This window comes from Balaenoptera ricei, chromosome 2 (genome assembly GCF_028023285.1).
Source record: "Balaenoptera ricei isolate mBalRic1 chromosome 2, mBalRic1.hap2, whole genome shotgun sequence".
Lineage (NCBI taxonomy): Eukaryota > Metazoa > Chordata > Mammalia > Artiodactyla > Balaenopteridae > Balaenoptera > Balaenoptera ricei.
Genome location: NC_082640.1, coordinates 164938248 through 164960237, shown reverse-complemented (window position 1 = coordinate 164960237; position 21990 = coordinate 164938248). Strand labels below are relative to the sequence as shown.

At 40.5% G+C, this 21990-nt stretch overlaps 1 protein-coding gene across 7 annotated transcripts in view; it reads right to left on the bottom strand.

Annotated features, from left to right (window-relative positions):
* The window catches only part of NRXN3 (neurexin 3), a 1690724-nt gene that overhangs the window by 190384 nt on the left and 1478350 nt on the right, over positions 1-21990 (bottom strand). The window lies entirely within an intron of this gene.

Genomic DNA, 21990 nt, shown 5'->3' with positions numbered 1-21990 from the left:
GGTGAAACTGAACTGGGGTTTTCCAAGTCAGATGCTGGCACCCTTCCCACACTTGTAGCCCTATTCCTAAGGTTAAGCCAAAGAAGGAGGTAATATTCAGTGCTATCGCTTTATGTTACACAGCAGAAGAGAATCTCTGTGGCCCTACATAGACTTCTGGGAGGGAAAACACAATGAATTCCAGAAGAGTAACATTAGGGCAATGAAGGTGATGATTATGGTGATGGTGGTGGTGGTGACATCAACCACCTCCTGGGAAGTGCCCAGAAACACTGAAATATAAATAACAATGTTATTAAAACTCTTACTCTTCTCCTTTAATAACCTATGACTAAGAGTTGGAATTAGTATTCAGAAGAAGACATAAAATGAAAGTAACCTCACGGATCAGATATAATCAGTCTCTCTCAAACTCTCTGAAAGGTATCAGCATGCAGGGTGTCAGGAGGAAATGGGCAAGGAGAGAAAAGAAACATCTTTCTCCATTTCTCTAATAGTCTGGCTTATTGGCAAACAGTTGGTTGGACTTTCAAAAACAATAAGATTTAGTTGTGATTCTGATGTTCTACAAGACTGAGTCACAATATTTGTCCACATAGTCTCTGTTATCTTCTATTTCCTTCTATTCAAGAAGAAGGAGAAGGAGGAAGAGGAGGAGGAAAGGAAGGAGAAGGATATGGGAAAAGAAACCCAGAATCCACACCAACCAAGACATAGGAAAGATTCCACTGAATCTCAGGTTTAGTCATTTTGGTTCATTCATTCATTCATTCAATATATAAATACACTATTTATTAAGCACTCACTATGCTTAAAGTCAATAAATTGAGACTTCTGGTGAGATTTTAGGTACTGGTTTCCATATAGTTTGCTAGACTTCACTTATTTTTCCAAAAGACAGGCTTTCCTTAACTAGCCAATTTTCCTTTAGCTATGTGAACACATCTTGTGCCCAATAAAAGAATGAATAAGTAGCTAGGAGCCTTAATCGTAAAAAGTAGGAATCTGGGGGGCTTCCCTGGTGGCGCAGTGGTTGAGAATCCGCCTGCCAATGCAGGGGACACGGGTTCGAGCCCTGGTCTGGGAAGATCCCACATGCCGCGGAGCAACTGGGCCCGTGAGCCACAACTACTGAGCCTGCGCGTCTGGAGCCTGTGCTCCGCAACAAGAGAGGCCGCGATAGTGAGAGGCCCGCGCACCGCGATGAAGAGTGGCCCCTGCTTGCTGCAACTAGAGAAAGCCCTTGCACAGAAACGAAGACCCAACACAGCCAAAAATAAAATAAAAAATAAAAAAAAAAAAAAAGTAGGAATCTGGGCTGATCAAAAGAAGCTGATTTCAGCATGCAGGGATGCTGAGATACAGGGTGGACATTATTGCTTCCTTTGTGCCCTGATAGCACAGCACACAGTGTAAAATGATGTCTGCAATTCCCATGTTCTGTTCTCTGGGAGAAGCAATTCAGGCGCCTCCCCAAATGGTGACTAAACATACTCATTTTCTTAAGTTTCTAAGAAACAGGATTTCTTAAATCCCTGTTTATTGAGACACTGTGTTCTCAGCTTTGTTTTGTTTTGTTTTCCTATCTCTGCACCTCCAGCACTAAACAAAATACCTACTATTAAAACATGATGCATGGATAAGTGAACCTCATGATCGGTTCTTTTGCATCTTTCATGCCCATAATTAATAATATTATGATTCATTTTATTCTTTCTCCTTAATTCTCTGGGAATGCAGAAATGACAATATGACTTTTCTGCTTTCTCTTAAAGAGTTGGCATGCACTTCTAAGGATGTGTGTGTGTGTGTGTGTGTGTGTGTGTGTGTGTGTGTGTTGGTACCTAATCACGCTCGTGCCCAAATAAGCAAGGCTATAATAACCTGAGTCATAATCTTTTTAGCAGAATTGAAGGACTGGAGGAGTGAAAAAACCATGACTGCAGACACCATTACTCCTCTGCCCACCCCACAAATGTGGACTGTTTATTGCATCACTGTTCTTCAATGAGAAACCACTGTATAAATCCTGGATGCATGTAAAGGACTGCTGGTGACTCAATTCACCTCAGTCACTAATTAATCATGGATGGAGGACAGTTTTAGGGGGAGAGAGGAGACCTTTAAACCAGCCTTCTGCAGCTTTTCAGCAACAGCAGTGGCAAAGTACAGTTCTGGCTCATGGAGTAGGCTCAGTGAGATATATTCTTGGGCAGATTTTCTGCAAGATCCATAATAGATTCAGGAAAAGAGAAGATTTAATCTCTGCCAGAATAAATATTTGGTCCTTATCTTAGGCGCCACACATTTGCTATCGCAATCACTGTTTTGGGGAGGTCTTCTTAATCCTGCTAGCACGTTGCCAATGTCAGTGGAGACCCTTACCCAGATGTTTCGTTGTGCTTCCTGCAGTGGTAAATGTGCCTGTGCTGGACCTCAGATGTGGTCTCTTCACTCGCAGTAATGGAATCTCTAATGAGATTTCATTACTGCAACCTCCTTGTCATTTGTCATGGGACCACAGTGGCATTATAATCTGTGGCTAACTGCTTTGTCTCGGTTCATTATAAGCTTTGTGACAAATACCCAAACAGTTGCCCAGGCTTGAATCCATCATGCTCAGCTGCCAGGAAAATAAAGTCTGCTGGCTCATGTGTCCAGAGAAGAGATGATGTGAAGGATAAAAAGCACTGGCTTTGGAGTCAGCCCTGACTAACCTGGGGCAAGTGACTTAACTTTTCTGAACCCATTTCTTGATAATATATTATGGGGATAGGATACCAGCTTTACATACTTTGGAGGGCTGTTATAAGGCTGAAATGTTATAATTAATATGACAGTACTTTACTTTATAAATAATAAAATATTATACCAATATAAGGTATACATGAGATCAAGAGAAAGAACCATTCAATCATTTGACTATTTAAAACACTGTGATTGCTGGAGAAGTTCATTGGTTCGATATGATAAACATGGGTTTTAGCATATCTTGGTTCAAATAATACCTCTGATTCTTAAAGCTGCATGACCTGGGGCAGGTTGTTTAACTTCTGGTGTTTCTTTTATAAAGGATCACGTGGAGGGAGAAAGGCAAATTGCAGTGAGCATTTTAGGAGAACACATAGGTGTGAAGCACTTGGCACAAAGCTGTGCATATTTTGGGACCTCAGTAAATGTAAGTCACCTCTTCTCTTTCTTCCCCCCCATTAGTGTAGTTGACACGAGTGGCATGAGCCAAGGACTTGTTGGCTTGGCAACACTGTCATGAAGAAATATTGTAAAAATAAATGTAAATTTTAGCAAATAGAACACTAAAAAAAACAACATTTGCACAGTTGATTTCCTGTCACAATTTGGTAGTTGCTCTCTCTCCACGTTCCTTGGTGCCTTTTATAAGCCTCTCCAAGATAAGCAAAAGTGTAGGTGCAAAAACAGCATGACTATAAATTTTAATAACTCCATACCCTTCACCACTAAAGTTGCTACCAAGGCAATCACTTCAATCTGTGTTACTCCTTGATATTAAAAACAAAGACAAGTGGTAAATCAGAAGACATTACCAAAGAATCCTCAAGTGCATTCAGGGAAAAACAAATGGCTGTTTTTAAATAGCCAGTAAGTCATTCTTTATCAGTAATGACTCTTTATGAGCCCACATGGTTCCTCAAATTAGGCCAGCTCCACCTTTCCGATCCTCCATCAGCCAAATAGCACTGATTGCTACGGAGGTGACCCAAGAGATGCTACCAACACCAGGGTCAGATTTCAGGAGCAGAAATGCTCAGGGGCAAGAAATATCCTCAGGAATAAAGATCTCCCGGAAGGCAATCTCTTCATTCATTCCAGAGCGCCCCAGGGGAAGGCAAAATGCACCACCTGCTATTTTAGAAAACTGCAGCTGACAGAAACAGAACTGGGGCTCTCAAATGTGTGCCAGGACGCTATGCAAAGGAAGCAATTCTCAATATCTTAACTTCCAGGCTTCACACAGAATTTGTGAGTTCAGTGCTAGGCGGTAAAACAAGGAGAACAACATGAATGTGAGCCTTCTTGAGGCCAGACACCATCGGGTCTGCCATACTCATTTCACAGTCTGGCTTATAGTAAATAAAGTAATCAGTGGCACTATTTACCACATTTTGGTAGTTCTCCTCCATTATGGGCTCATAGGAGAGAGAAATTCTGGGTCCGCTTGTGATGGGTAGGGCCAATGGACCAGTGTTGACCAATAAAATCAGGTGTTACTACTGAGCCATCCGTTTAATTGCTGGTTTGAGACCTGCCAGAATTCTCCCATTTGCTCTGAACCACTGCACTCAGCAAATTCCTAGTAGTGACTTCTTTGTCAGTCTGGGTCATTGAGTGAGGATGACAACGAACCACACTACAATCGACATGGAACATGTGAGAAACAAAGCTTGGTTGCTTTATGCCACCAAATATTGGTATTTGAAGCTGTTTGTTACTGCAGCATAACCCAGACTATCTGGATGATGGAGTAGGTGCTCAACAAGTATTTTTAACAGAATAATTTTCAAATTCCCACAATTACCCTTAAAAAATTTTTTTTTGAATGTAGAAGCATTTAGGAGAATCCAGCTATATTTTATTAAGCCAGACATGAAAGAGATTTGCAAAGATGTAAAACAATGCCATTATCAGTAATTTTTAAAATACTGCTTTTCAAAAATTATGTTATTTATGTGAACATGAATTGGGCTTATTACTCATTTCTAACTGGATTAATAAACAGCTATTTTAAATGTTTCATGGTTTTAATTTCTAACAGGGTAAACATCACTAGATATAACTCACGTTAACAAAAGCTCTTTGGGCTTCTCATCATTTTTTTAAGTTTAAAGGGGTCCTAAGACCAAAAGACCAAACTGCTACGATAGTTGACCTGGAAGGTTTATTCCACGTCAAAAACGTCATTATACTCTTGTGTTCAGAGTTCCAGGCAAAACAATAAAAAATTAGATTTGTTCTATCTTTTCATTCTAAGACATAGCCTAAAAATTTAGTATAAAAATTGAATTTTACCTACATTTCTTTTAATTTTTTTTAATTTTTGAATTTTATTTTATTTACTTTTTTTTACAGCAGGTTCTTATTAGTCATACATTTTATACACATCAGTGTATACATATCAATACCAATCTCCCAATTCATCACACCACCCCCCCCACCCCCCCCCCCCCGCCGCTTTCCCCCTTGGTGTCCATACGTTGGTTCTCTACGTCTGTGTCTCACTTTCTGCCCTGCAAACTGGTTCATCTGTACCATTTTTCTAGGTTCCACATATATGCATTAATATACAATATCTGTTTTTCTTTTTCTGACTTACTTCACTCTGTATGACAGTCTCTAGGTCCATCCATATCTCTACAAATGACCCTATTTTGTTCCTTTTTATGGCTGAGTAATATTCCATTGTATATATGTACCACTTCTTCTTTATCCATTCATTTGTCGATGGGCATTTAGGTTGCTTCCATGTGCTGGCTATTGCAAGTAGTGCTGCAATGAACATTGGGGTGCATGTGTCTTTCTGAATTATGGTTTTCTATGGGTATATGCCCAGTAGTGGGATTGCTGGGTCATATGGTAATTCTATTTTTACTTTTTTAAGGAACCTCCATACTGTTCTCCATAGTGGCTGTATCAATTTACATTCCCACCAACAGTGCAAGAGGGTTCCCTTTTCTCCACACCCTCTCCAGCATTTGTTGTTTGTAGATTTTCTGATGATGCCCATTCTTACCGGTGTGAGGTGATACCTCATTGTAGTTTTGATTTGCATATCTCTAATAATTAGTGATGTTGAGCAGCTTTTCATGTGCGTCTTGGCCATCTGTATGTCTTCTTTGGAGAAATGTCTATTTAGGTCTTCTGCCCAATTTTGGATTGTTTGTTTGTTTTTTTAATATTGAGCTGCATGAGCTGTTTATATATTTTGGAGATTAATCCTTTGTCCTTTGTTGATTCATTGGCAAATATTTTCTCCCATTCTGAGGGTTGTCTTTTCATTTTGTTTATGGTTTCCTTTGCTGTGCAAAAGCTTTGAAGTTTCATTAGGTCCCATTTGTTTATTTTTGTTTTTGTTTCCATTACTCTAGGAGGTGGATAAAAAAAGATCTTGCTGTGATTTATGTCAAAGAGTGTTCTTCCTATGTTTTCCTCTAAGAGTTTTATAGTGTCCGGTCTTACATTTAGGTCTCTAATCCATTTTGAGTTCATTTTTGCCTATGGTGTTAGGGAGTGTTCTAATTTTATTCTTTTACATGTACCTGTCCAGTTTTTCCAGCACCACTATTGAAGAGACTGTCTTTTCTCCATTGTGTATCCTTGCCTCCTTTGTCATAGATTAGTTGACCATAGATGCGTGGGTTTATCTCTGGGCTTTCTATCTTGTTCCATTGATCTATGTTTCTGTTTTTGTGCCAGCACCATACTGTCTTGATTACTGTAGCTTTATAGTATAGTCTGAAGTCAGGGAGTCTGGTTCCTCCAGCTCCGTTTGTTTCCCTCAAGACTGCTTTGGCTATTCCTCCTTTGTCATAGATTAGTTGACCATAGGTGAATGGGTTTATCTCTGGGCTTTCTATCCTGTTCCATTGATCTATGTTTCTGTTTTTGTGCCAGTACCATATTGTCTTGATTACTGTAGCTTTATAGTATAGTCTGAAGTCAAGGAGCCTGATTCCTCCAGCTCCGTTTTTTTCCATCAAGACTGCTTTGGCTATTCGGGGTCTTTTGTGTCTCTATACACATTTTATGATTTTTTGTTCTAGTTCCGTAAAAAATGCCATTGGTGATTTGATAGGAATTGCATTGAACCTGTAGATTGCTTTGGGTAGTATAGTCATTTTCACAATATTGATTCTTCCAATCCAAGAACATGGTATATCTCTCCATCTGTTGGTATCATATTTAATTTCTTTCATCAGTGTCTTATAGTTTTCTGCATACAGGTCTTTGGTCTCCCTAGGTAGCTTTATTCCTAGGTATTTTATTCTTTTTGTTGCAATGGTAAATGGGAGTGTTTCCTTAATTTCTCTTTCAGATTTTTCATCATTAGTGTATAGGAATGCAAGAGATTTCTGTGCATTGATTTTGTATCCTGCAACTTTACCAAATTCATTGATTAGCTCTAGTAGTTTTCTGGTGGCATCTTTAGGATTCTCTATGTATAGTATCATGTCATCTGCAAACAGTGACAGTTTTACTTCTTCTTTTCCAATTTGTATTCCTTTTATTTCTTTTTCTTCTCTGATTGCCGTGGCTAGGACTTCCAAAACTATGTTGAATAATAATGGCAAGAGTGGACAACCTTGTCTTGTTCCTGATCTTAGAGGAAATGCTTTCAGTTTTTCACCACTGAGAATGTTTGCTGTGGGTTTGTCATATATGGCCTTCATTATGTTGAGGTAGGTTCCCTTTATGCCCACTTTCTGGAGAGTTTTTATCATAAATGGGTGTTGAATTTTGTCAGCTTTTTCTGCATCTATTGAGATGATCATATGGTTTTTATTCTTCAATTTGTTAATATGGTGTATCACATTGATTGATTTGTGTATATTGAAGAATCCTTGCATCCCTGGGATAAATCCCACTTATCATGGTGTATGATCTTTTTAATGTGTTGTTGGATTCTGTTTGCTAGTATTTTGTTGAGGATTTTTGCATCTATATTCATCAGTGATATTGGTCTGTAATTTTCTTTTTTTTGTAGTATCTTTGTCTGCTTTTGGTATCAGGGTGATGGTGGCCTCATAGAATGAGTTTGGGAGTGTTCTTTGCAATTTTTTGGAAGAGTTTGAGAAGGATGGATGTTAGCTCTTCTCTAAATGTTTGATAGAATTCACCTGTGAAGCCATCTGGTCCTGGACTTTTGTTTGTTGGAAGATTTTTAATCACAGTTTCAATTTCATTACTTGTGATTGGTCTGTTCATATTTTCTATTTCTTCCTGGTTCAGTCTTGGAAGGTTATACCTTTCTAAGAATTTGTCCATATTTTCCAGGTTGTCCATTTTATTGGCACAGAGTTGCTTGTCGTAGTCTCTTAGGGTGCTTTGTATTTCTGTGCTGTCTGTTGTAACTTCTCCTTTTTCATTTCTAATTTTATTGATTTGAGTCCTCTCCCTCTTTTTCTTTTTTTTTTTTTTTAAAGTTATCTGAGGGAGGATGTGATTCTTTTTATTTATTTATTTATTTATTTATTTATTTATTTATTTATTTATGGCTGTGTTGGGTCTTTGTTTCTGTGCGAGGGCTTTCTCTAGTTGCGGCAAGTGGGGGCCACTGTTCATCGCGGTGCGCGGGCCTCTCATTATCGCAGCCTCTCCCGTTGAGGAGCACAGGCTCCAGACGTGCAGGCTCAGTAATTGTGGCTCCCGGGCCTAGCCGCTGCGCGGCATGTGGGATCCTCCCAGAGCAGGGCTCAAACCCGTGTCCCCTGCATTTGCAGGCAGATTCTCAACCACTGCGCCACCAGGGAAGCCCCTCTCCCTCTTTTTCTTGATGAGTCTGGATAATGGTTTATCTATTTTGTTTATCTTCTCAAAGAACCAGCTTTTAGTTTTATTGATCTTTGCTATTGTTTTCTTTGTTTCTATTTCATTTATTTCTGCTCTGATCTTTATGATTTCTTTCCTTCTGCTAACTTTGGGTTTTGTTTGTTCTTCTTTCTCTAGTTCCTTTAGGTGTAAGGTTAGATTGTTTATTTGAGATTTTTCTTGTTTCTTGAGGTAGGCTTGTATAGCTATAAACTTCCCTCTTAGAACTGCTTTTGCTGCATCCCATTGGTTTTGGATCTTAGTCTTTTCATTGTCATTTGTCTCTAGGTATTTTTTGATTTCCTCTTTGATTTCTTCAGTGATCTCTTGGTTATTTAGTAACGTATTGTTTAGCCTCCATGTGTTTGTGTTTTTTACGGTTTTTTCCCTGTAGTTCATTTCTAATCTCATAGCATTGTGGTCAGAAAAGATGCTTGATATGATTTCAATTTTCTTAAATTTACTGAGGCTTGATTTGTGACCCAACATGTGATCTATCCTGGAGAATATTCTGTGCGCACTTGAGAAGAACGTGTAATCTGCTGTTTTTGGATGGAATGTCCTATAAATATCAATTAAATCTATCTGGTCTATTGTGTCATTTAAAGCCTGTGTTTCCTTATTTATTTTCATTTTGGATGATCTGTCAATTGGTGTAAGTGAGGTGTTAAAGTCCCCCACTATTGTGTTACTGTTGATTTCCTCTTTTATAGCTGTTACCAGTTGCCTTATGTATTGAGGTGCTCCTATGTTGGGTACATATATATTTATAATTGTTATATCTTCTTCATGGATTGATCCCTTTATGTAGTGCAATTCCTCATCTCTTGTAACATTCTTTATTTTAAAGTCTATTTTATCTGATATGAGTATAGCTACTCCAGCTTTCTTTTGATTTCCATTTGCATGGAATATCTTTTACCATCCCCTCACTCTCAATCTGTGTGTCCCTAGGTCTGAAGTGGGTCTCTTGTAGACAGCATATATATGGGTCTTGTTTTTGTATCCATTCAGCGAGCCTGTGTCTTTTGGGTGGAGCATTTAATCCATTCACGGTTAAGGTAATTGTCGATATGTGTGTTCCTATGACCATTTTCTTAATTTTTTTGGGTTTGTTTCTGTAGGTCCTTTTCTTCTCTTGTGTTTCCCACTTAGAGAAGTTCCTTTAGCATTTGTTGTAGAGCTGGTTAGGTGGTGCTGAATTCTCTTAGCTTTTGCTTGTCTGTAAAGCTTTTGATTTCTCCATCGAATCTGAATGAGATCCTTGCCGGGTAGAGTAATCTTGGTTGTAGGTTCTTCCCTCTCATCACTTTAAGTATATCATGCCACTCCCTTCTGGCTTGTAGAGTTTCTGCTGAGAAATCAGCTGTTAACCTTATGGGAGTTCCCTTGTATGTTATTTGTCATTTTTCCCTTGCTGCTTTCAATAATTTTTCTTTGTCTTTAATTTTTGCCAATTGATTACTATGTGTCTCGGCGTGTTTCTCCTTGGGTTTATCCTGTATTGGACTCTGTGTGCTTCCCGGACTTGGGTGGTTATTTCCTTTCCCATGTTAGGGAAGTTTTCTACTATAATCTCTTCAAATATTTTCTCTGGTCCTTTCTCTCTCTCTTCTCCTTCTGGGATCCCTATAATGCGAATGTTGTTGCGTTTAATGTTTTCCCAGAGGTCTCTTAGGCTGTCTTCATTTCTTTTCATTCTTTTCTCTTTATTCTGTTCTGCAGCAGTGAACTCCACCATTCTGTCTTCCAGGTCACTTATCTGTTCTTCTGCCTCAGTTATTCTGCTATTGATTCCTTCTAGTGTAGTTTTCATTTCAGTTATTGTATTGTTCATCTCTGTTTGTTTGTTCTTTAATTCTTCTAGGTCTTTGTCAAACATTTCTGGCATCTTCTTGATCTTTGCCTCCATTCTTTTTCCGAGGTTCTGGATCATCTTCACTATCATTATTCTGAATTCTTTTTCTGGAGGGTTGCCTATCTCCACTTCATTTAGTTGTTTTTCTGGGGTTTTATCTTGTTCCTTCATCTGGTACATAGCCCTCTGCCTTTTCGTCTTGTCTATCTTTCTGTGAATGTGGTTTTTGTTCCACAGGCTGCGGGATTGTAGTTCTTCTTGCTTCTGCTGTCTGCCCTCTGGTGGATGAGGCTATCTAAGAGGCTTATGCATGTTTCCTGACGGGAGGGACTGGTGGTGGGTAGAGCTGGCTGTTTCTCTGGTGGGCGGAGCTCAGGAAAACTTTAATCCGCTTGACTGCTGATGGGTGGGGCTGGGTTCCCTCCTTTTTGGTTGTTTGGCCTGAGGCAACCCCACACTGGAGCCTACATGGGCTCTTTGGTGTGGCTAATGGCGGACTCTGGGAGGGCCCACGCCAAGGAGTACTTCCCAGAGCTTCTGCTGCCAGTGTCCTCGTCCCCACGGTGAGCCACAGCCAGCCCCCGCCTCTGCAGGAGACCCTCCAACACCAGCAGGTAGGTCTGGTTCAGTCTCCCCTGGGGTCACTGCTCCTTCCCCTGGGTCCCAGTGCACACACTACTTTGTTTGTGCCCTCCAAGAGTGGAGTCTCTGTTTCCCCCAGTCCTGTCAAAGTCTTGCAATCAAATCCCAGTAGGCTTCAAAGTCTGATTCTCTAGGAATTCCTCCTCCCATTGCTGGACCCCCAGGTTGGGAAGCCTGACGTGGGGCTCAGAACCTCCACTCCAGTGGTTGGACTTCTGTGGTATAAGTTTTCTCCAGACTGTGAGTCACCCACCCAGCAATTATGGGATTTGATTTTACTGTGATTGTGCCCCTCCTACCGTCTCATTGTGGCTTCTTCTTTGTCTTTGGATGTGGGGTATCATTTTGATGAGTTCCGGTGTCTTCCTGTCACTGATTGTCCAGCAGCTAGTTGTGATTCTGGTGTTCTCACAAGAGGGAGTGAAAGCACTTCCTTCTACTCCACCATCTTGGTTCCAATCCCCCCTCCAAATTTTATAGGTTAAAAAGATCAAGATTAAGACAATTGAGAATTCCCACAAGTACTAAAAGATATATTTAAGATTAGAATACAGGTCTGTCTGACTTTAAAACCCATGGGTTTTCCACCTTGTTGTTTCCATCATATGTATTCATGTTGCAACTGAGTTATTTATATAAAATGGTATATGTAAAGAGAAAAACAGATACAGTATGCTAACACATATATATGGAATCTAAGGAAAAAAAAAAAAGGTCATGAAGAACCTAGTGGCAAGACGGGAATAAAGACACAGACCTACTAGAGAATGGACTTGAGGATATGGGGAGGGGGAAGGGTAAGCTGTGACAAAGTGAGAGAGTGGCATGGACATATATACACTACCAAATGTAAAATAGATAGCTAGTGGGAAGCAGCCGCATAGCACAGGGAGATCAGCTCTGTGCTTTGTGACCACCTAGAGGGGTGGGATAGGGAGGGTGGGAGGGAGGGAGATGCAAGAGGGAAGAGACATGGGAACATATGTATATGTATAGCTGATTCACTTTGTTATAAAGCAGAAACTAACACACCATTGTAAAGCAATTATACTCCAATAAAGATGTTTTAAAAAATGGTATATGTATTACATATGATACACTTTACATCTGTATAACTTGCCTAACCTGTCTGCCTAACCTATTTGTGTGTATTTCAAATGTAGGGATCCTAACAGGTGCTCAGCAAATACTTGTTAAATTAATGGATAAGTGAATGAATGAATATAAATTATAATGTGTGGTCGTGATAGGAAGAACTGTGTTAATATGCTTTTATACCATGGGAGGCTAACTAGGATTTGAACAGTATGGGATAAAGCAGAGAATTGGTCATTTGTATTGAGACTTTTTTTTGCAATAAATCTTGGGCAAAACATATAGTCTCATTATGCTTTATATATGCAATCTGTAAAATACAAAAGGATGAGGTACAATTTACTTGATTCATCAGATAATTTTGACTGTGGGAGGATTTTATTGAAGTTCACTAGGATAAAACACCCTGCATTTATTAGATCATGTATGGGTTCTTTATGTGGCTATTAATTATCTTTCAGTGAAGATCATAAGTCCATTCTTTCAATATTATAATCTCTTTGTTCTAGACCCAAGACAACTGTTAGATAATAAGCAGTGAGTGTGCACTTCTGGCGTGCAAAGCCATGTGCTATGAAGGGATTTGAGACCAGGTCTCTCCCTCAAGAAGTCCAAGATAGAGAATAAACCTATCCGGAATCACTCAAACTGACAAGGCTCCAACCTGTGCAACTGGGAGAGGGTTTGGACTTCCACTGTCATCCCATGGCAATGACCCAGTCTCCTTCCCTCGAGGAACTTAATTGTGGCTGTGTGTGTGGCAGGAAGGGCAGGGAGGGAAGAAGAAAATGTCTGCTCTGGGTCCCAGAGCCTTTAAGATCTAGAAGCAGAAGACCTGAGCCCAGTCAAGGCTCTGTATCTTGTTGCCCAGATGATCTGGAACAGGTCTCAACTGTCTGTATGAAAAATGAGAATAACAATACAAAGACAACAATAATAATAATGCCTGTGTTGAATGGTACTTAAGAGAAATGAATAAAATCTTGGCAAATTATGAAGTGCTGCTCAAAGGATGATATAAACATAATGTTAATGGTGGGGGTGAAGATGGTGATAATAGTAAAGATAGTGAAGATAACTGGGTAAGAAATAGTATGACAGATGATGGGTGAGTCAGAGGCTTTTGCACACACCCTACATGATACTTCTCTGTGTATTTGAAATGACTGTCTCCCATTCAAGAGCATCAACTCCAGAATCCATACAGACTGTCCCTAGAAAATTCATGTTAAATGGCTTGGAAATAAATTCTATTTTCCTAAATCTGCACAGGTCTCTATGACCTTTGCGCCCACCCAGCAAAATTGTATCCGTCTTCCCCCCCAGCTGCAGTTGTGCTTCTCCTGTTGTTTCCCTGATGTCTGGTTGCACGAGGTCAATCAATTAAAGTGGATTAGATCCACAGGCCGAAATACTAACAGAGGGCCAAGAGAGATAAGACTGATAAATAGCTCAAGACAGTTCCATCTCTAACTCCCAGAAAAGAAAAAAAAGAGAGAGAGAGCATGGATGACAGCTCAGGACAACAGGAACTCTGACCCGAAGAGGGGAATCAAGGAAGGATGAGACAGCTGGTGCAAGTAAATAAGATGCAAGTCAGAGCCAGGGCTCTAACAATCACCGGTCACACACCGGCATCCTGAGTCATCATGTCCTTCAAATCCACTCTGAACATGCATTTCGTATTGACAGACCCCAATGTCACACTGCCTCGTTTGGTAGTTAAGTCTGACTATAAAGTGAAAATTAAAAGTTCATTTCTGTAGGAGCCCCAGTGTTTCACCAGGGCCTGGAGCAGTCTCCTGGCAGGATTCAGGTGACAGCTGGCAGGGCAGTGCTGACTGAAACCCAGTACAGACTGAACATCTCCCATAAATGCCTTGCTTGTCCCCCAAATCTCTGCCACAGCTGTGAGGAACCACCCAATGGCCTTAATAAAGAGACCTTAAGCCCTGTGCTCACAGTAACATCAAAATCCTCAAAATTAGGAAGCACTTTTTAAATCACCAAGAATTCTTCCAGAATATCTTACATCTTTTTTTTTTTTACATTATAATCCCAGTTCTATTTTTCAAAAAGTTATACATACACATACATATATATATATACTTATACATATAGATACACAGAGAGAGAGAGAGAGCGAGAGAGTGGGGGGAGGGAAGGAGAAAGGGAAGAACGTCTGGAAGGATAATACCAAATTGGTACCACGTGGACTATCTGGGACGTAAAGTGGGGTCTAGCGGCAACAGAAACTAACTTTGTGAGTTTCTATACTGTTGAATTTTACAGAGAGCATATGTTGATGGAATAATCACGTTTTTGCTTTTTAAAAAATTTAGACAAAAATTTTTCACCGAGAAAATGCATCTCAAAATGGCTTGTTCCCCCCACCCCGCCCACCTTGCGCGTATGCACACTGTGTGCGCGCACACACACAGCGTGAAAGCAGAGTATCTCACATCTTACCTACACACTTACAAAGTGTGGTCCTGGGAGCAGGATCAGCCTCAGCATCACTTAGGGACTCATTAGAAATGTAAATTCTTGGATCTAAGACCAGACTCTGAATCAGAAACCCTGGAGTGGGACCCAGCAATCCGTATGTTCACAAGCTCTCCTGGTGATTTAGATACTTGCTAAAGTTTGGGAATGAATTCCTTATATTAATGTTTTGGTTCCACTAGGGCTATGGTTTCAACTGGGGTGATTTGGTACCCAGGGACATTTGGCAATGCCTGGAGACATTTTTGCTTGTCACAACTAAGGGTGGGGTGCTAATGGTCTCTAGGGGGTATAGGCCAGAAATGTTGCTCAATATCCAACAATACACAGCCAAGAAATACCTGCCCTATAGTATGAATAGTGTCACTACTGGAAACTCTGCAGTAGGGAGTACAAAACTTCAGCCACACAGCAAACACCCATAAAGCATGCATTGCATGACAGAAACTGATCTACAAACATTTACGTATATAGTCTAATTCATTGCTCACAATACTCCTTCTATGAGGTATGTATGCATGCACACAACACAAACACAACACATAGAATACACACGTGTACCCGAGGGCATGCCTGTGTGTACATATATGTGAATTTTGAATATTTGGTCTAAACTCGTCTGGCCCTCAGAGCGCAGGGTGAGCAATGCGCATGTGTGGGTAATCTGACTTGCTCCTACTCTATGTTCTATTCAAGTGCCCTTTTTACAGATGCAGACTTGGCCAAGAAAGCTCACACAGCCAGAAAGTGGCGGGTCTAGAATACATGTCCTCTGATATTTTCCCTGTCTGCTCTTGGTGACCCCTTTCTCTTATCACTCACTGTTACTACCCTAGGAAAGCCTCCCAGTACATCTCCCCAGGCACAATGACATTAGTTGATAATTCCAAACCCAGTTTAGTCCCTTGACCCTTCACTACAGACTAGGTCATTCTAGTCAGTTTCCATGAAGAGGTATCATCAGTTCTGAGTGGGCTTCAAAGGAGAAACTCCCTGTCCTAGAACTAGATATTCCAGTCCTAGGAAGAGCAGCAGCTCCCATAGGGAAGACAGACCAGCCAACAGCTCATAACCTATCAAGACCTATTCTGTGGTGGTAAGGAAACTGTCAGTGATTCTCCAAAATGTTTTACTATTTGCCTGTCTTTCAAGTGACAGACTGAGTTAACGTTATGGCTTCAAGGAGAATGGACCTAGGTGAATAATAAACCTCAACCAAGAATTCTTGGTTTAATAAGCAAGGCATTCTCAGTCATTCCCATAGATGAATTCCCAGGCTAAACTCTATACCATTTTCTAACCAAAGAGAAAAAAAATAGTATACACATTTCAGAACTGAGAGATTTAGTACGTTGGGATTACCAGAAAATACAATGTAGATGACTGCATTTTTTTTATGATGCCTCTGGAGAATGGGTATGTGAAAGACACAGAAGGCAGAATGGCCTGAAGCAGAGATCAGCAACTATGGCCAAATTTGGCTGTTTCCTGTTCATGTAAATAAAGTTTTATCGGGACACAGCTGTGCTCATTCATTTCTATATTGTCTTTGGCTGCTGTAGCACTATAACAGCAGAGCTGAGCAGTTGCAACAGAGATCACGTGGCCTATAAGCCTAAAATATTTACTGTCTGGCCCTTCACAGAAAAAGTCTGCTGACCCCTGTTATAAAATCTTGCACAATTTAAAGCTGGCATGATTTTTTTCTTTAGTTTTTGATCAATGGTTTATGTTAACATGGTCAGAGTAACTCAAATAGGAGTGGGAGAGTCAAATGGGGAGCCTGTACCGACCCATTCAACTATTATTGACAAATAGAGCACATTTCTAATAAGACAAAATATATAAAAATTCATCCTATTTAGGCATAAACCAATCTCTCTCAGATCTGTTAAGGCTAGTTTAGATACTAAAATCAATTCAACATAACTCTGTTTGAAGGTGGGCAGCTGCAGATACAGAGAAATAAATTAGAGGCTTCTGGCAAAAGATGATGGTAGCTAGGAATAGGCTGGTAAAAGAGGGGATGGAGCGAAGTTGTAAAGTTATTAAAATTATAATGATATGACATTTTCTTTCTGAAAATGTATCTAGTTCTGTGGAGTGAATCATGTACATGCTAAAGGCTTGGGACTCTAAAAGCCAGCACACATCACTCTGATGCCAGGACTTGAGTTTATTACATTAGATGGAATGAAAGAAGAGAATAGCATTGCAACCCAATGAATATCTCAGTCTCCGGGGCTCCCATGCATCTGCAAGACACTTGAGTCCCTTGAGTGATAAATGGTGATTAACTGAGTTCTCTTGGTTTACCTGCAAGGAGAATCTACTGTGTCATCATCGTGGGATGAACATACTGAAATAGGGGCTCATTTTTCCTTTCCTAGTTATCGTAAAGAAAATGGCCAGCAGACTCTAATACATCAGCAGTGCCTGTCTGCACTCAGGGACGGTGGTGTGTATGTGTCCTGGAGATAGCGTTGCAGCGAGGTATTTCATCCAGGTGATATTTTACGGTCCTTCTCTTTGTCAACTATCACCTCTGTAACAGTCTCTCTTGGATCTTATCAGCATTTCTAATTCAAAAGGTTGATTCTGACCTAACCCCAACCATCATAATAAAAGCAAGAGAGGAAAAAAAAAAAGGGAAATTTAAACAAGCTGTAGCAAGTAAGAAGGCAGGTTTTCTGGCCTCCATGCCAGTGTCATAGTCACTGTAGGGGGGAGAGTAATCTGGGCATCCTGGCAAAAGTATGAAAAGAAGGACACCTTCCATGGGCCAGGGGTGAGATTAAGTAAAAGTCACCCAAACGGGAGACTTGAAAACGTGTCACAGGGAGCTGACTCATGCCTTTGGAAAAGCATCCAACATAGCAGCATTGAGAATTATTTCAAAGCTGCCTGCTCTTTTGATAGAATAATTAGAGAACACATATCCTTATTTTAATTTACTTGAATTTAATATTGCTACCAAACTGTAACATAAGTTTCAGGCAAATGGGGGAAATACCCCTGAGAAACTAGGAAGTCATTGCTCCTCTATGATCTGGCATGCACCGTGAGTCACCCGGAAGCTAGCCACAGCTTCAGATACACAAATTATCCACGGCGTTTATAATAAATCCATGCACAATATGAAGAAGTATTTATATTATGGCATTTAAAGGGCACAAACATTCCTTATTCTCTCTCTTCTTTATGAGTGTGCTACAATTTTATTCACTGATATAAAGATGCTAAATGATTTCATCCAAAAGTCTAAGGAACACATTGCTAGGGAAATACAGTTGTGTGTATGCATGCCCATGTGCGTGTGTGCATGTGCGTGTGTATGTGTGTTTGAATAAGACCTTAAAACTTAACATACCCAAAAGCTAGTTTCTCTGACCCTCTCCTTTGCTTTTTAAGTAAAGTGATGATGATTCAGGAGAATCTAGACTTCTCTGTGTCCATCAAAAGGCATCTGTAGTCAAGCTCTAATCCTGCCCTTGGATAGTCCCTGAACAGTCAGTGGAATGCTTGGGACTTTACTCCCAAGAAGGCTTCTCAGAAATGTGAAACTATCCCAGACATAACTCAGAACAAACCATGGATTCAGATGATCAGGACGATCTAGAGTCAACATGAGTTCCGGGAAATGCACTGGTTGATTGTTAGGGATCACTGATCCAGTAATGACACAAAAGCAGAAGAGATCTCCTAGGCCTGGTTCAGACCAACACCGAATGAGGGCTCCTTTCCTATATGGAGAAGAGACTTGCCTCTGCCAGAGAATCTGGCTTTCCTAGTCAGTGTACAAAGATGTACAGAGCTAAATACAATTCTGCATACGTGCCCTCCCAGAGCCATCTTTAACTAGTTAACTCACAACCCCTCCAGCCTCTATTCAATAATAAAGTTGATTGTTTGCATTGATTCATTTCAGTGTTGTTTTTTTTTTTTAATGGAATGGTTCTTTCCCCTAATCACATCATGAGCATCATGAGGGCAGAAAATACATTTTTATTTTCTATGTCTTTCTCCATATAGACAGCTCAATAAACGTTCAGCTGAGCACCTGACACAATGGTGAAAGCATCTTTGCATTTCTCAGCAAGCAACACTCTAGTGCAGAGCGCAACATCTCCATCAATGTTCCATTTATTGCTTTTCAATTTTTGCTATGATTTTGCTTTAGAAGAGTGCGTCTGAAACTGTGAGCCATGACAACATCTCAGGGGACCATGGGCATTCATTTATTTCACGTAGTTTACTAAAACAGTATTCAGGATAATTGCCAGCGAGCCTATGCAGCCCAAGGAGAGCTTGCTCTGTAGACCTGGAGGTGAGAGGTTTGTAATCCATTACCAAGGTCCTCAGTCCACTCTGCTTTTTTTACTTAGACTAGATTCAAACTGAAGTCCTAGATGTGGACACCACTCCATCCCATTACCAGTTCCTTGAACAATTTTTTTTTTTTTTTTAACCTATTTATTTATTTATTTATTTTATGGCTGTGTTGGGTCTTTGTTTCTGTGCTAGGGCTTTCAAGTGGGGGCCACTCTTCATCGCGGTGCGCGGGCCTCTCACTATCGCGGCCCCTCCCGTTGCGGGGCACAGGCTCCAGATGCGCAGGCTCAGTAATTGTGGCTCACGGGCCCAGTCGCTCCGCGGCATGTGGGATCCTCCCAGACCAGGGCTCGAACCCGCGTCCCCTGCACTGGCAGGCAGACTCTCAACCACTGCGCCACCAGGGAAGCCCCCCTTGAACAATTTGATTCCCATTAAACACCATTTTTACCCTTGAATTATCCAAGATGCCACACTTCCAGAGAAACTCGTTTTCATTTTCCTGCCTTCTTCTCCACCCCTCAATGCAGTGACTGATGGTCAGTGTAACGTTCAAGCTCTGCCCTTTGAGAGCCTGTCCCTTCATCGCAGTCTTCTAGGTCCACCTCTAAGTGAGCTGTACTACAATCACCATCCACCTTCAATTTGCACTAGACTTGCCAAACTGAGGATCTTTACACATCGTTATATTTTTTAAATGATATCTTTATTTCTCCAAATCCATGTTGCATAAGTCAGAGTCAAGTCACAGAGGTTTTGCAATCAAGTATCTACTGATTCTACACTCTAGATAGGGTACTCTGTCAGACCCATCAGAAGCTAAAAAATATATTTAGCATTATTCAGTCCTTTAGAGTGTAAACTCCACCCTGGTATTGTGAAAAGGGCAATACTATTGGAACCAGAAGACATGGATCTAAGTTCTAGCTGTTTACTTAATGCAGATCCTGGGACAAGTCACAAATACTCTGGGCATAGTTTCCTCAGGTGTAAGACAGAGTTGGCAACACCGAGCTTGCTGGGTGGTGATGAAGGTAAAAAAAAAGAGATGTTTGTCATGGCGATTTGAAAATTATGCGGCGATGTCCCCATTGCAAAATAGATGGGGACAAATACAAGTAAAAACAAGCACACAATTCCCTAAATTAAGATAGAAGAAATAAATATAAACATCTATAGTCAGTCCTTGACAAACTGACCAAGTGACTGGAGGCAGAGGTTGCATTCTGTGTCCTTCAGGACTGAAAATGCCACCTTATTTGGGAGGGGTCAGGCCAGTGGTGGGAAAAAAGTGGGTTAGATCAGACAAATTTAAGCAACGAAGATGAGGAAGGAGGAATGGGGGAAGTTTAGAAGGTTGAAACTTTGGGAATGAAAATGAAATTCAGTCTGAGAAAGAGAAAAATAGGAAATCCTTGGCATAAAAATGCTTTAGAATATCAACCAGCTGGTCTGGTCTCTAAAAAATCAGTAATTTTTCCGCGACACAAACCTTCGCATGTTTAGATAGTCTCTCAGGGCTCAACACATCCAAACAAAGAGAAAGCATGTTTCAGGCTCATAAACATGCTAAATCTTAGAGGATATTTTCTTTCTTGCCCAAAGGGCCCTCCCCAGACCCCCGGCAAATGTTTCCTTGATAATGGCTCAATTACATCTATAGAATTTAGAAAACTATAGACTCAAAATAAATATAAATAAAATCCTTTATTCCCCAAATGTGCCCTGCTGCTAACACCCCTGCTTTCTGCTGTAGACATCTCTCTTCTAGCAGGAGAACTTTAGCTGTTTAGAAGGACAATGGTTTGTGCGGCACTCACACTGAACCTTGGCCTAGAGGCTCAGAGGCCATCAGGGCAGACACCATCCAAGCAATGCTAGAGCACCCATGTTTCAGCAGTTAGCAGTTATCTTACTGTTGCTAGATAGTCATATCTATGTTCAGTAACACCTTTGATGCATTTACGGCAGTGATTAAGGTCAGAGGAAAGTAAAAACTTAGAAGAAGGGGGAAGGAAGTACTAGGGATACGGACAAGGAACTACAGGAGTGTGACTAAAGCTATCTACCGAGCCTCACCTTAGAAAGCTAGTTATAAGCAGAGACACCTTCCTTAATAGACAGCAGGATGCATTTCTGATTCAGTTGCCAAAGGATAACTGCTGATGAGCCATTCCACCTCTGCTCACCAGACAACCAGGTCCATCCAGGCAATGCACAAACACATGCGTGCAGGGCATCTAAAATCCAAATGTCCATGACACACAGGTTTCATCTCCACTCTGGTGAAGGACAGAAAGGGTCAGGAGTCATGTGTCTACCCCAGAGGGACACAAACAATGCTGAACCCGGGCGGCATGCCTCTTGGAAGAGTAACGAAAGCTGTTTTTGGTTTGATTGTTGATTATTTTTCTCCAATAGATACTTATCAGCTGCATTGTGTAATACAGAGGTTACAAACAGAAACTACAAACTGGATCAGACCCTCAGATGTATACTATTTTATTTTTTAAAGGGGGGTACTCATAGTATCTTTTAAAATGTGACTTAGTTTTCAACATTTAAAAATCAGAAGGTCTCTCATGAATAGTTAGATTTCTAAGTTCTTTTGAAAATGGTAAGATTTAGCAACCCTGGGATAACATTTCTAAAACACAATTAAAGGCCAGAGCTGATTGGAGGAGAAAGGCACAAGTTTCCAAATCACTACAGTCTCTACCACTCCCTTTTGAATATGAGATGCAAAGTCTGAGTGTTGGTTTCCATTTATCACGAAGTTTTCCTCTCTCTCTCTCTCTCTCTCTCTCTCTCTCGCTCTCTGTCGCTCTTTTTTGTTTTGTATCGTAAAGATGAAAGGGAAATATGTTTGTTACCATATGACTAGCAACTTCTCTGAACCTCAACAAAGATAGATCAAGAGCCATGGGATTCAACAAAAAAGAGAAAGTGCATTTTTTCTTATACCCCATTCCATTTTAATCACCTAAATTATCAGT